The sequence below is a fragment of the Acanthisitta chloris genome, unplaced genomic scaffold (genome assembly GCF_000695815.1).
Source record: "Acanthisitta chloris isolate BGI_N310 unplaced genomic scaffold, ASM69581v1 scaffold11470, whole genome shotgun sequence".
Taxonomy (NCBI): Eukaryota; Metazoa; Chordata; class Aves; order Passeriformes; family Acanthisittidae; genus Acanthisitta; species Acanthisitta chloris.
The window spans coordinates 5,602-18,312 of NW_008653379.1; positions in this window are offsets into that span (position 1 = coordinate 5,602).

Consider the following 12,711-nt stretch of genomic DNA (forward strand, 5'->3'; position numbering starts at 1 on the left):
AAGGCATTTATTAATTTTGGGGTAAGCTGTGTGAAATCTGTCAGTCTGAGTTCACCATATCTCTGAGCTTCGTTTTCTTTGGATTATAAAAAAACCCTTAAACCTCAAGGATAAAATGCCACCCTGGCTCATTTCATAACTAAGAGTAGATAATAAACCAGCTCAGAATTAGCATTCCTCCCATAGCCATACAACTTTCCCTAGGTGACTGCCTCCTCTGGAGAGAGGCTGTGACCAGTGGTCTCTTCCATCTCTGTAGCTCTCCTCTGGTTGATATTAGCCCTCTGATACCCAGGAAGGATCTGCAGATCTTTGCACTCTTTGGCTAGTTCCTGATAATCCCATGAATGCAACTACAGAAGATGTACCTGTGATATTAATCTTCCTGCATTTTAATTATCAAGGCATCCTATTCCTAAACCTTCCCTCTCCACAGTGCACTTTTTCTGCTGCCTGAAGGCACAGCTTGTTTGAATTTGTATTTCTCTCTTTTCAGTCAGGCTGTAGGCACAGTAAGCTTTGTGATTTTTCTCTTGGACTGAAGGATGGAATTAATTGGCTTTGAAGCTTCTGAACCTGTATTTCTGAAGAAGAGATTTGCAATGAGTGACTGGGAAAGAGAGTCTTTGTGGAAGGCAAATTGCTCTGGAACCAGAGCAGTGCTGGCTGGGTCAGACACCTGCTCCAAAGTCCTCTGCTAGCACTTGACATGAAATTGAAATTGGAATGATTTCCATGTCTCTGATGGAACTGGCTCCTCTCAGTGCTGTTAAAGCAGATGATTTTATCCTGGTAGCTCATAGAGAGTACTCTGAAATCTCTAAGTATTTATTTGCTTATTATCTCCTTAGGGAACCAAATCGAATGAAGTAACCCCAACCACACTGAATTCTCCAAAAGACTTAGCAGCAGTCTGTATACACTCAGGCAGCGTCTGCTGACTCCCTTGTCAGGAGCTGCACAGCCCTGGTGACACAGAGCTGTCTGCTACATGTCAGGCAGACTCCTTTTCTGTAACCCCACATAAATTTGGACCCGTAAAACCCAAAGATTTGCAATAATTTTTGAGAAACTGATATTAGGTGTGGCTTTCATGACTGGACTTTTAATCAGTAGGCAATGTGAATAATGGGAAGGAACTCACTCTCCTGATCCCAGAGCTAGGGAGTACATGGTGGTGTTTTGTCTGGTGTTCCCAGACTTCTAAATCCTGATTTGCCAAGGGATCAATTTGAGCTTCTTGAATGAATGTGTATTGTAGGTGATACTGACCACTTTCTACTTGGCCTCTGAACTCCTGGAGTGGAGAAATGTGGGTTCTGCCAGACACCATTCCAGAGATCCCTGACTGAATTCCACACTTGGGTACACTGGAAAAAATAGCTTTCAAATTACTATTGGAGATTTGCAAATGGATGTGGGTGAATATGCAATTCCATTGTGAAGAGCATCGTTAATGGCTTAATTTCTGTGGTGCAGTGGAACATTCCCCAATAAAAGCCTGTGGGAGGTAAGTTTACCTTTCACAGGAGTAGAATGAAGTCTTGCAGCAATGCAAGGCAAATAGCCTCACATTTTCCTTTTGGCCACTCCAAATACAAAGAGCATTCCTTTGTTCTTGCTCTCTCCACTGTATGCAATGTTAATGTGTAGGATGAAAAAGCATATGAAAGACTGAAAAATAGCAGCTAAAATGCAACACCAACTCAAGTAACATTACTAAAATTAAAAAGAAGCATATGTATCATCTTTTGGTTCGAGGAAAAGAGCTTATTTGTGGCAAGTGAAACAAGTACATGCTCTTGTACAGTGTCATGGGTAGTACAATATCCTGCTTCAGGTTTGTGATGTGCAATTTGACCCTATTCCCATTGGAAAACAAGCTAGCTTGCTACCAGTTAACATCTCTTGTAGGTTTTTTTCTGTTTTGCTTTGTTTGTTGTTGGGTGTTTTTTAAGATAAATTGGTCAGTAGATGTAAAATTCTGATTCTTGCAGTTCAAAAATTTGTGCCGTAATAATATTAATATATGACTGGAAAACACAAGGTTCCTCTGCATCTGAATTTTTAGAGTAAAGCCTTTTAAACCATTTGCCACAATAATGTGCGAAGACAGTAAAATGAATAAAGTGTGTGTGCTGGTTGCAAAATAAGAGGTGATGTGAGGAGTGTGTGGTGTTTCATGCTGTAATGTAAATGTGATAATTGCTAGATGCAGCTTGGTTGGAAATGTTTCTAATATTTGATTTGTCTTTACCATGAAAGAATTTCACAATTTGTAATGTTTTAGACAATATTAATTGAGGTGGAAGAAATCTGTGTGAAATCTGTGTAAAATTTGTTAAATGAGCTGAGAACTAAATGACTCCAAGCTACTTTGGGGATTTAAATAGTTAGACATCTCAGCAGAGCAAACCACATAACTTTTCAAGGTTTAATCTTTATACATAAACAATATTTGAATATAACAATTGCCACAGAGAACTCAAGAATTTCATACTACAGTGAAAGGTGGCTGAACAGCTATCTGTGTGCAGCATTACCAGTAGACCTGCAGCAAACCATTAGCTGTCTTACAGTGCTAAGGTCTCTTTTTTACCCTTTTAGCTTTTGTACCTAAAATAAAATATTATCCGTTTCAAAGAACAATACTTCCAAATAGATGTATTAAACCCAAAAGAGAAAAAACAACCCCCAAACCTGAGGTTTATTTCTTATTTTCTGATGTTGAGTAATGTGATGCAAAAAGAGGAGCTTTGGACTATGTGTTTCAGGGAAGGTGATGCTGCTACCAAGGTTATTGGAGAATTATGCATTTCACCTTTAAAGTGTTATCTGTCACTGCCACTATGGCTTATCATTAGCATATCCTTTGATACTTCCATGGCATAGGGAAAAACATAAACATAAACCAAAATAGAGATGGGACTCATAAACAAAACAATATTGTTACTGTGTTGGCTCACTTAGTGTGGTAAATTTGTCTTTAGTTTTTCTGCAGTCTTTTATAAAGGAGATAAAATTATTTTAAGAACAACGCAAACTTGTATCACAATGTAAATGATTTGGGAAACTAGCCCAAACCAGTATAGTTTACATAAATGAAAGTGTTGTCTTTGAAACTGCTTATAAAGGTGGAACTGAAAACAGTCAGAATTACAATATTGGGACTTTCTATTAGGTTCTAACTTAGCTACCTTCCTCGAAATCATTCTTTTAAAATGAGTTTGTTGCATTGATTCACAAGTAGGTTTGAAGATAAAGTGGTGAAATACTATAGGACAACAACTTTCTTATATTGGAGGTCACCTGCTCCTTAAGATGCTTGAATAAACAGGTTAAGGGCTGAAGTTGCAGTTTCCCCTGACTGTTTTTTGCAGAAGTTAAAAGTTCATGTAAACAAACCACTTACAAAAATATAGTTAAGACATTATGCTATTCCTTTATATACCTTATCTCATCAGATAGTTAAGAGTGATGGTTGTAAGTGCAACCTTCGTATCAAAATGGGATCTGAATTTATCTACCAATGCCAATGTTTGCACATGGGAGTCTTGCATTACAGTACTTACTAGTACACTACTATTTTACTAATGTATAAATGCTTATCCTTTGTTGTTTTGCTGTTTCTGTTAATAAAGAACTGAAATATTTTCTTAGATATATCAGTGGAGATCCCTGTGTTTCAGTGTCTGCTTTTGGAAATCCCTTCTGAATGTCTGAAGAAGAAAGCAATATCCCAGGTTTAAAAACTGAGGATTTAATTGCCATTTACACGGTCTGTTACACATTTGTGTAATAAAATTGACCTTGCAAGTTTTATTAGTGTATGACTTCGCCATCATTCATAGTTCTTAAAGATTCATGGGAAACATCTTACACATTTTTATTTGAATATCGTTTGCCAAACAGTTCAAACACAAAAAGAAAACACACCAAAACAAATTCAGAGTTGAGGCTGTTCTATACCCTGGGCTTAGGCCCAGCCTTTATACCTAAGAGTTCTAAAAAATATTTTTCTTTACTTAGTCAGTTGAAAACTATTGAGGTGAGGATATTACAGACATTAAGCCTGACCACCAGGACATGGTTTTGAAAAGACTGTAAATGGCACATTCTTCAGCAAGTAGTGCAATACGTGCAGTGGGAACATGGCAGTTCCCATATGGAAATCATGCTGACAGCAGCAAAATACTTTTTAAGAAGCATGTACTGTTATACTGCTCCAAAGAGCTGTGAACTGTGTGATGTGGAAGCCTGGAAGCCTGTACCATATCCCTCTTCCATCTGTGCACCATGGCTATGGTGCCAGACAGGTAGTAGGCTCTGCTGTGCTCTGCTACCCTTCATCTGCTTTCATGACTCCCACTAGTAAAAGCAGAATTATATTGCTGAAATTCAGTTAAATCAATGAAATTCCATATGGCATGAGGTTAGTCACTTGTTTTCAATACAGCTAGTCTTTAAAGGGGGTGAGTATTGATTGTGAAGATATTTGGGTTCTTAAAATCAGGAGTCCTGTTTAAGTTCCTGGTTTTAATAGATTATGTGGGTTTAATAAAATTTAAAAGAAGAGCACCATCACCACCAAATCCTCTAACATTTGTAGAAGATACATATGTATTTAATGTGCTAGTGCAATGTAACTGATTGTAAAAACAGCATTTTAAGCTAAAGTTTCAAAATGTCTTCCTTCAATCCAAGGTTGGTTTTCTATGAAATGAGTAGATTATTTTTGTTAAATTTTAAAATTGGAATACAGCATATATCTCTTTATGCTGGAAAATTTTCACCGAACTCCAACCAATCAAATAAGTGTTTGACTTCCTTTCCCCCTCTTGTTCTTGATAATTTAGTGCCAAGATTACCCACACCTGGTGCTTTTGTTACTCCTCAGTATTCTGATTGCCTCTTGAAGCTCTTCACAATTTCATTCTTCTACAAATGGCTCAGCTGTCTGGAAAAAGGCCGATTGCTTTTGTGAATTTCAGCATTGAGAAGCTCAGTAAAAACCTCTTTTGATCCTTCTATAATTGCATTTGTTTTAACAAAAATATATCTGCATTTCTGTGTTCATTCTTTAACTTTGATTTCTTGATGTATTGATATCCTTGCAAATTAATCTTGCTCTATTAGTGTTATCTTAGTTCATCTTCTCAGCTGTTCTATGCAAGTTCTGTCTTTATCTGGTGCAACTAAAAACTCAGAAATTTTTTTCCTTCACACTGCTAACTTACAAACTTTTCTCAGGCCCTCTGTTGTCCTGTTTTGGCCCCTTCTTTGTCCTTATTGCTTCTGGACCTCTCAGCATATTTTATACACATGGGATGATTCATTTGCTATGAGTATTTTCTGAAACCTCTGTGAACTCTTCTAAAGTCTCAAACCATTTTCAAATTGCCCAAGAATTTCTTTCCATATTTTAGGTTGCCTGTAAAGGACAATTCTACCTGCATGCTTTTGCACTTCTCAGATGGAATTCAAACATTCCATACATTCTGTTACTTTATTTATTTCAGTAAGTCTTTTGCCCTGCTCTACCAAGATGGTAGTTGTGAGTTAGGCTGCTCACCTGAAACTCTTTTGGTTCCAGATAAAAACTTCTTGGTATTTTCTTTGTCACTATGCTTTGCTCTCATAATAATATAATTTCAGGGTACATCTCTACATTCATGTTTGCTTCTTTAAGTATGATGAAACAATTCTAGTAAGAATGGGGTGTGACTCCTGATCTGCCATCAGAAATGATTAGGAAATCCATTGTGTCCTTTGCTTTACTGATGCTGGCCCAGCCTTTTGCTGTTACAATTACTTTGCTCCAATAGCAAAATACAGGTGGGTATAGAACCATTTAGATTGGAAAAGACACTTAAAAGGATTGAGTCCAACCATTAACCCAGCACTGCCAAGACCACCACTAACCCATGCACCTCAGTGCCACACCTACATGGCTTTTAGATAAGTCCAGGAAAGGTGGCTCCACCATCCCTGATGGTTTTTTCAAAGGTCTTTCTGTTGAATCCATGAGAGTGTGTCTGTTGTGCTATGTAATGGAATCAGCTTTTACTCCTTTTTATTTCAGCTACTAAAAAGTCCACACTCAAAACAACACCTGAAGAATCATTGTTTCCAACCTCAAGCTCTGATGAAGTAGAAAGTGCCAGAGTTAAGGTTGGCAATATATTATTTAGATTATTATACAATTTTGGATTATTTCTTTAGATCTTCTGACATAATGCATAGAGCAAACCTACTCAAAGTTTAAATCAGTGTTGCAAGGGAAAGAAAATTCTGCATAAAAGGACTCATGTGTGCCTTCCTTCATATTTTTATTTTTAAACAAATGAGTTTTCATATGTAACATTCAACTTTGTGTGCCAGGGCTGTCTACTCATAGTGTCCTCCAGAAAAAAACCCTAACTCTGATTTCTCAGATTCCATGCTAAGGAACCTTGTATACAGCAATCCTAAAGTTAGTGTTTTTTAAGGTTAGCTTCAGTTGCACCCGAAGTTTTGTTTTTCAGTTTGCTGGATATAAGATGCTAAAACAATGTAATAAAAATGTGCACTAGAACAGTGTAATTTACTCAAGAAAACAAGCAATTTTTTTGTTACGGACTATTGCCAAAAGGTGGCAGTCTTTGTCCCCAAAATTCTGTGATATCTAGAAAACGTTATGCATAGCAAAAATAATTTATTCCTAGCTGCACTAGATAATAAAAATTACTTGTTAAGCAGTCACAGAGGGCAAAACCCCCTATATTTGAAGGTTTAAGGGTGACATAGCTATAGTTATATTTTATTTTGACAGCAGAATGTTAAATAACAAGGCTTGGAAGAGAGCAGTGATGGAGAAAGAGCACTTCACAAGTAGACTGCTAATGAGCAAGAACTACTTAGGTTTCAGGTTTGGCTAGTGCCTCAAGTACTTCAGGTTTTGGAGATGTTATTAGGATTTGACACGTTGGATCAGTAGGTTGCTGTGTTCATCAATCAGCACAATGAATTGCATAGAAACAATTCACTTACTTAAAAATTCATGGTGCAGTTGTTGATTTTCCTTTCCAAGTGTTCTGGTAGATCCCAGCAAAGCACAGATCATTTTCTTACAAATTAGTCTAAAACAAACAATTGAAGATAAATAATAGCCTTGCCACAGATGTGCAAAAATTTGGCTTTATATTTTGTATTTAAAATAGTAGATCTCTTGTTTTCATTTGTTTGGCCTTTTGTTTTTGATACTGAGAGGGTATCAAGCAAAAAGTTTTTATTATTTTATTAATTTTAGAAAGACTTCAACCTTGAAGTCATATTTAATCACCTTTATTCATAATTATACAGACATTTAAAAATCTATTCTGCTGTATTAAATCAGTGAGTAGAAAGTAACAAAAAATTATATGAAACTATTATAGTCTTTATGGTTACAGGTAAAACTTTTGTTTCTGGAGAGAGCTCAGGACAGTGCTGTCACATACAAGTGTACATACTACATTTGTGCAGCCAAGGGCACATATTTCCATCACTGACTGCCTTGTCCAAGCCCCATTCAACTCTGTTGTCCCTCACCCAGTGGCAGTGTTTGCATCAAATTCTGCTCCTTCCAGGCCACTTGCAGCAGCCTTACAGTGACACAGGGTGGGCTTTGAATGCAAAAAAGCTGTGTCTTCAAGAGCTGATAAAGAAAGAGCAAAACTTGGAAAAATCCTCTGCATTCAGGTGTGTTTTACTGGAAGCTCCTCAGAGATAAAACACTGAAAACTGCTGATGTACCCTGTAGAGATGCACCCTGAAATTATATTATTATGAGAGCAAACCATAGTGACAAAGAAAATGCCAAGAAGTTTTTATCTGGAACCAAAAGATACTGTTTGCTCTCTGGATGAGCAGGTTGTGTGGGGAGGGTGGACTGTTTGGTAGGGCTCTGTCAGATCTGTATTAAATCAAGGGTTTCTTCTAGTTAGTTCTGGAACTATGTGAGTAGTCTAGAAAGCTTGAGAAAGTTAGTGGCATGCCAACATTTGTTATATTATTGAGTTAAAAGTGAGGAAAACTAAGACATTTTAGGAGAACTTACCAGTGTAGTACTTTGAATTCAGAAATGTGGTAGGCAAATTGCTCATAACCAACTGAAGAATGTACAGAACTGTGGAAAGACGAGTATACACTGAGCTGGAGTTTCTCTTATAAATGCTTGTGTTTATTATATACATTTACACTATTTCTGTATACTCTCTCTGTAATTATCTGAATCTTTTTTCCTAAGGTTTTCAGTCAATTATTTCAGATCTTCTGCCACTCATTGCAGTAGACCACTGAGAAATTTTCAGATGCAAGAAGGCATTGCTCTTTTTTATTTTTTTAATTGCTAGTTATTTGTGCTTACTTTATTGAGGTATATAATTTATATGGATAGTGTCACATACCAGAAATAGAAAAATCCAGTTGGTGAGAACTCATTCCGAACCATTTAAGTGTTGCACAGAATTGTTCTTCATTTCAATTTGCTTTTTATCTTTTCAAGGGCCTGTGATGAAAGCCTAATTATTGGGCATGTTTGACTTATCTTTGTATCCTGGTAGAGTACAAACAATAATTATAATGGTTTTGTCCTAGAAAATATATTTAATTTCATCTTCTATTCAGTAGGATCATAGAACAGCCTAGGTTGGGAAGGACCTTAAAGTTCATATCTAGTTCCAACCCCCCCTGCCATGGGCAGAGATGCTGTCTACTAAACCAGGTTGCTCAGAGACCCCCATCCAACCTGACCTCGAACACTTCCAGGGATGGGGCAGCTAAAACTTCTACTGGTGCCTCACCACCCTCACAGTGAAGAATGCATTCCTGATATCTAATCTAAACCTTCCTCTTTCAGTTTAAGGCCACCCCCCCTTATCCTACCACTACGTACCCTTGTAAAAAGTCCCTCTCCAGCTCTCCTGTAGACCCTTTAGGTTCTTTAGTATTACATATTTTTCATTACAGATATTGTAAATCACTTTATTCAGTTTATTACTCTGGAATGAGTTGAAACTGCTAAAAGGGCATTAAAGAATCTATTTGAAAGCCAAATCTAATGAGTATGTCTTTAAGAGAAAGTGTCCAACAGATTTAATAACCAATAGATGACAAATTTTACAATCTAACATTGCACAAATACACCAGGTCTATCAAAAACCCCTTTCAGTGGCATCACTGGGGTTTCAGAAAGGTACCATCTAAGGCTGGCCCTATGTATTTGCTTAAGGCAGTCTCCTACTATCACCCCACAGACCCTGGGCTGGAGGGAACTATCATCATCCATTCTCATACCTGGCTTTGGCCATGCTGTTGCCAGTGCCAAGTACAGATTTATTAGAGTGTACAAAGTCAAGGTGTTCACAGAGTCTGCAAAGTGTAGGCAGCTTCATGGAATAAGGATTTAATAAAAGTGAAACCTATCTCCATATGGAACCAGAGCTAGCTAGCTTAAGTCTTTCCATTCTCCTTTGCATCTCTCATTTTTGTGACTCTCCTGCACTAATGTGTGGGGTTTAGATTGGACAAACAGAAGAGGTATGGATCATCTGCAGCTATAGGTCTTTGGGGCTTCATGGTTTGTTCATGCAAAAGGAGTGTTTTGCATATGTTTCTCAGGATCACAGATGACTGAGAGTTAAAATTGCTCATAGCAACAGTAATGACCTCAGTGGTTTTGTCCTTGTTAGGGCTTTGAAGGTTGGAGCACACTTGCTGGTTGTAGATGAATGAACGGCTGGAGGACCTGTGGTAGTAGGTGAGGGAGTTGTTCAGCCAATAGAAGTTTTGCCAGCACTGTGGGGTGGTTCACAATTCTCCTATAATCCAAAATAAATGGAAAACTATTGTTATAATTTACTCATTGCCTCTGCAAACATAAGGTATTAGTTTTTGTTGGCTTGGTTGCAGTCTTTGGTTGTCACATTTTGAACCTGCAGGTGTTGGTTAGCTCTGTGAAGACTCATATTGCTCCCCAGATGCATTTTAGAAGTACTATGAGAGTCAAGAGTAAAAAATTAAAAAGAAAAATGGGAGTACTCTATGAAATGAGTTCCCTAGGTCATACCAAAATCTAGAGCTGTGTCAAACTTAATGGAAATGATGTGCTGTGTTGCATATTTTACTTTATTTTCCAAATAAATCTACATATGATAATTAAATGCTGAACATTTCAGTTGATAAAAACTAATTAAGAGGTGAAAGTATAGCAATCTTTTAGTCACTAGGAGAATACAAGTTACAAGACTTTCCTTAATAAGGAACAAAACACCCACTGGATTTGAACTCATTACCTTTACAAAGTAAAGCAGATAAGGCTTTAGCTATGCAAAGCAGCCTTTCCTTTGGGTTTGGGAATTTGCAATTTTCCTTTAATTACAAGGATAGTTTAATATTGTTCTTAAGATAGAGTAAAAAATACTATTATGACAAAAATATTTATGTAAAAAAAATAAACTAATAGATGGAATGGATTCTGTACAGACTTGTAAGTGCCTATATAATCATGACTTTGGCAAAGAGCTGCCCCTGTGCTATCTGTGACTTCAGCATTACTTCATAGGGTACCTAAAAATCCTTCAAGGTACGTGGAACCCATGTCTGGTTACTAAGTGTGGACGAATGTGTCATCAGGGAGTTTCAATGAAGCCTTTTTTATTTTTGAACCAGATCTGCCAGAATATACAAAATTATGAAAAGACTAAATTATCACTTAGTCTGGAAGCTGCTTTTGTGATTTATTCCAGCATCTTCAACAGGAATCAAGTCTTGAGGATGGTAACGTATGATTCAGGAGACTAAAGAACCATGGAATTTTGTCTTTGAACTTCAGTGCTTCCCATGAAAGAAACAAGGGGGAAATGCATTGGTTTGCTTTTTTAAACATAACACTGATGTTCTTTTCATTAAGACTCACTCCTATGCTTGGGAGCCAACTCTTGAAATTGGCAGGGACAGGGCCTTGACACAAGGTTTTCTTTGAAATTCTGTTCCAGCTGGATCAAGTTGTTAGCACTTGGAAGCTGCACGTACAGGCAGATGACCATTAGAAACATATCAGAGCAAAACTGTCTGTAAGTGAAACATTTGAAAATTCTTTGCACTGTAATTTTTCAGTACAGGGTTGAACAAGACTTTCCAGCAATTGAACCATTACTTTTTGTCATTGCTTGAGCCAGTGGCAGGCAGGGGAAGCAGTGTCTTTCTCTCCTGAGGCACTGTCAGTGCATCCATGCGCCATCTGGACCCAGGAGAGAGACCTCCTGTGTCACCTCTCTCTCCCTGTGTGCATGTTAGGGCACTGAAAAATGGAAGGGTCAACAGCCAAGGGAGTCTGTTGATGGGCTTAGGAGAGACCAAGGAAGTTACTGCCATAAGGGAGAACAGAAACTGGAGAATAATGAGATGGTTTAAAGAGATGAAGGGAACAGAGTTGGACTGTACTGGGATTTAGAAATATAACTGGAGCAAGATATTCTAGACAGGCTCAGCAAGATTGTACATGAATAGGGAAAATTGGAAATAAATGTTGGTAGAATGAAGAATGAAGCAATATTGGTAGGGGCCTGGAAAAGACTGGTCCTGAACATGCTTGTTAGTGTGGGCACCAAGGCTGATATGAAGAAGGAAGAATAATTGGTAGGCTCTAGAGAAGAAATGGGGAGTAGTATGAAAAACTTTAACATTGGTGTTTGGGATATGTAATGTGACTTTCATAAGCTCAGGATGTAGAGAGAGAAGTAGGAAAGAAACAAGAGTAGGTCTAGGGCTGTACTCAGTTAAGAAAGGAACGGGATAAACAGTGTTTATATTTGAAGGCAGAATTTGGTACTTTGCAGCATTGAATTGGGCCAAAGAATCTGTGCCTATATAACTGGGGATGTAATGCTGGATTTCTAAGTCTCAGGTGAATATTTGCATTATCTGCTACTGATGTGTGCAGAAATAGATACCAATTGCTTTCTTCATGTCTTCACCGTAATACTCTACTTGCCTCAATGTCTAGCTTAGAGCATTCTGCTTTGAATAGTGAGTTGAGAAGGTTTTAATAGAAAACTCGAGAGTTTCATTTTTCCTTTCAATTTTTAAAAAAATTCACTATAAGTTAGCCAATTGGCAACAGAAATCCTGATCTTGAGGGAAATAAAAAACAATGGTCAAATTGACAGTGTGAGAGGGACATGTCCTGGTTTGAAAGCAAAGACAAGGCTTCGTGTCTTGTGATTGAGTGCTAGGCTAGGCAATAGAAGTAAGTCCCTGCAAACTCTGGAACTGACCTTTGTTTTGAGTAATAAATCTTGAGGGTTTTTTTTGCTGCTGTTACGTGACAGTAATCTGGTTGGAAACTGAAAGGAGGACAGTATATCATAACAGGTTTGGTTGAACTGGACATAAATTGCAAGCTGAATTTGAATTAACTTGGGGCATTGAGCTTTAGTGCAGAGGTGAGAAAAAAGCTGAGAGAGAAAAAAGCAAAGACGATTCGTTTCACTTGGTGTTCATAAATGTAAACAGAACAGAAACACCTTGACTTGTCCCAGGACTGCTATCAGGACAAAGTGTTGCCTCAAGACTCCTTTCCCTTATTGACTGAGCATGCAAATAGTTCCATTTTTAGCTCATTGATGTTGCATGTATGGTGTGGGATTCATCTCTCTTAATTTCATTCATATAAAATTACACATCTAGTGA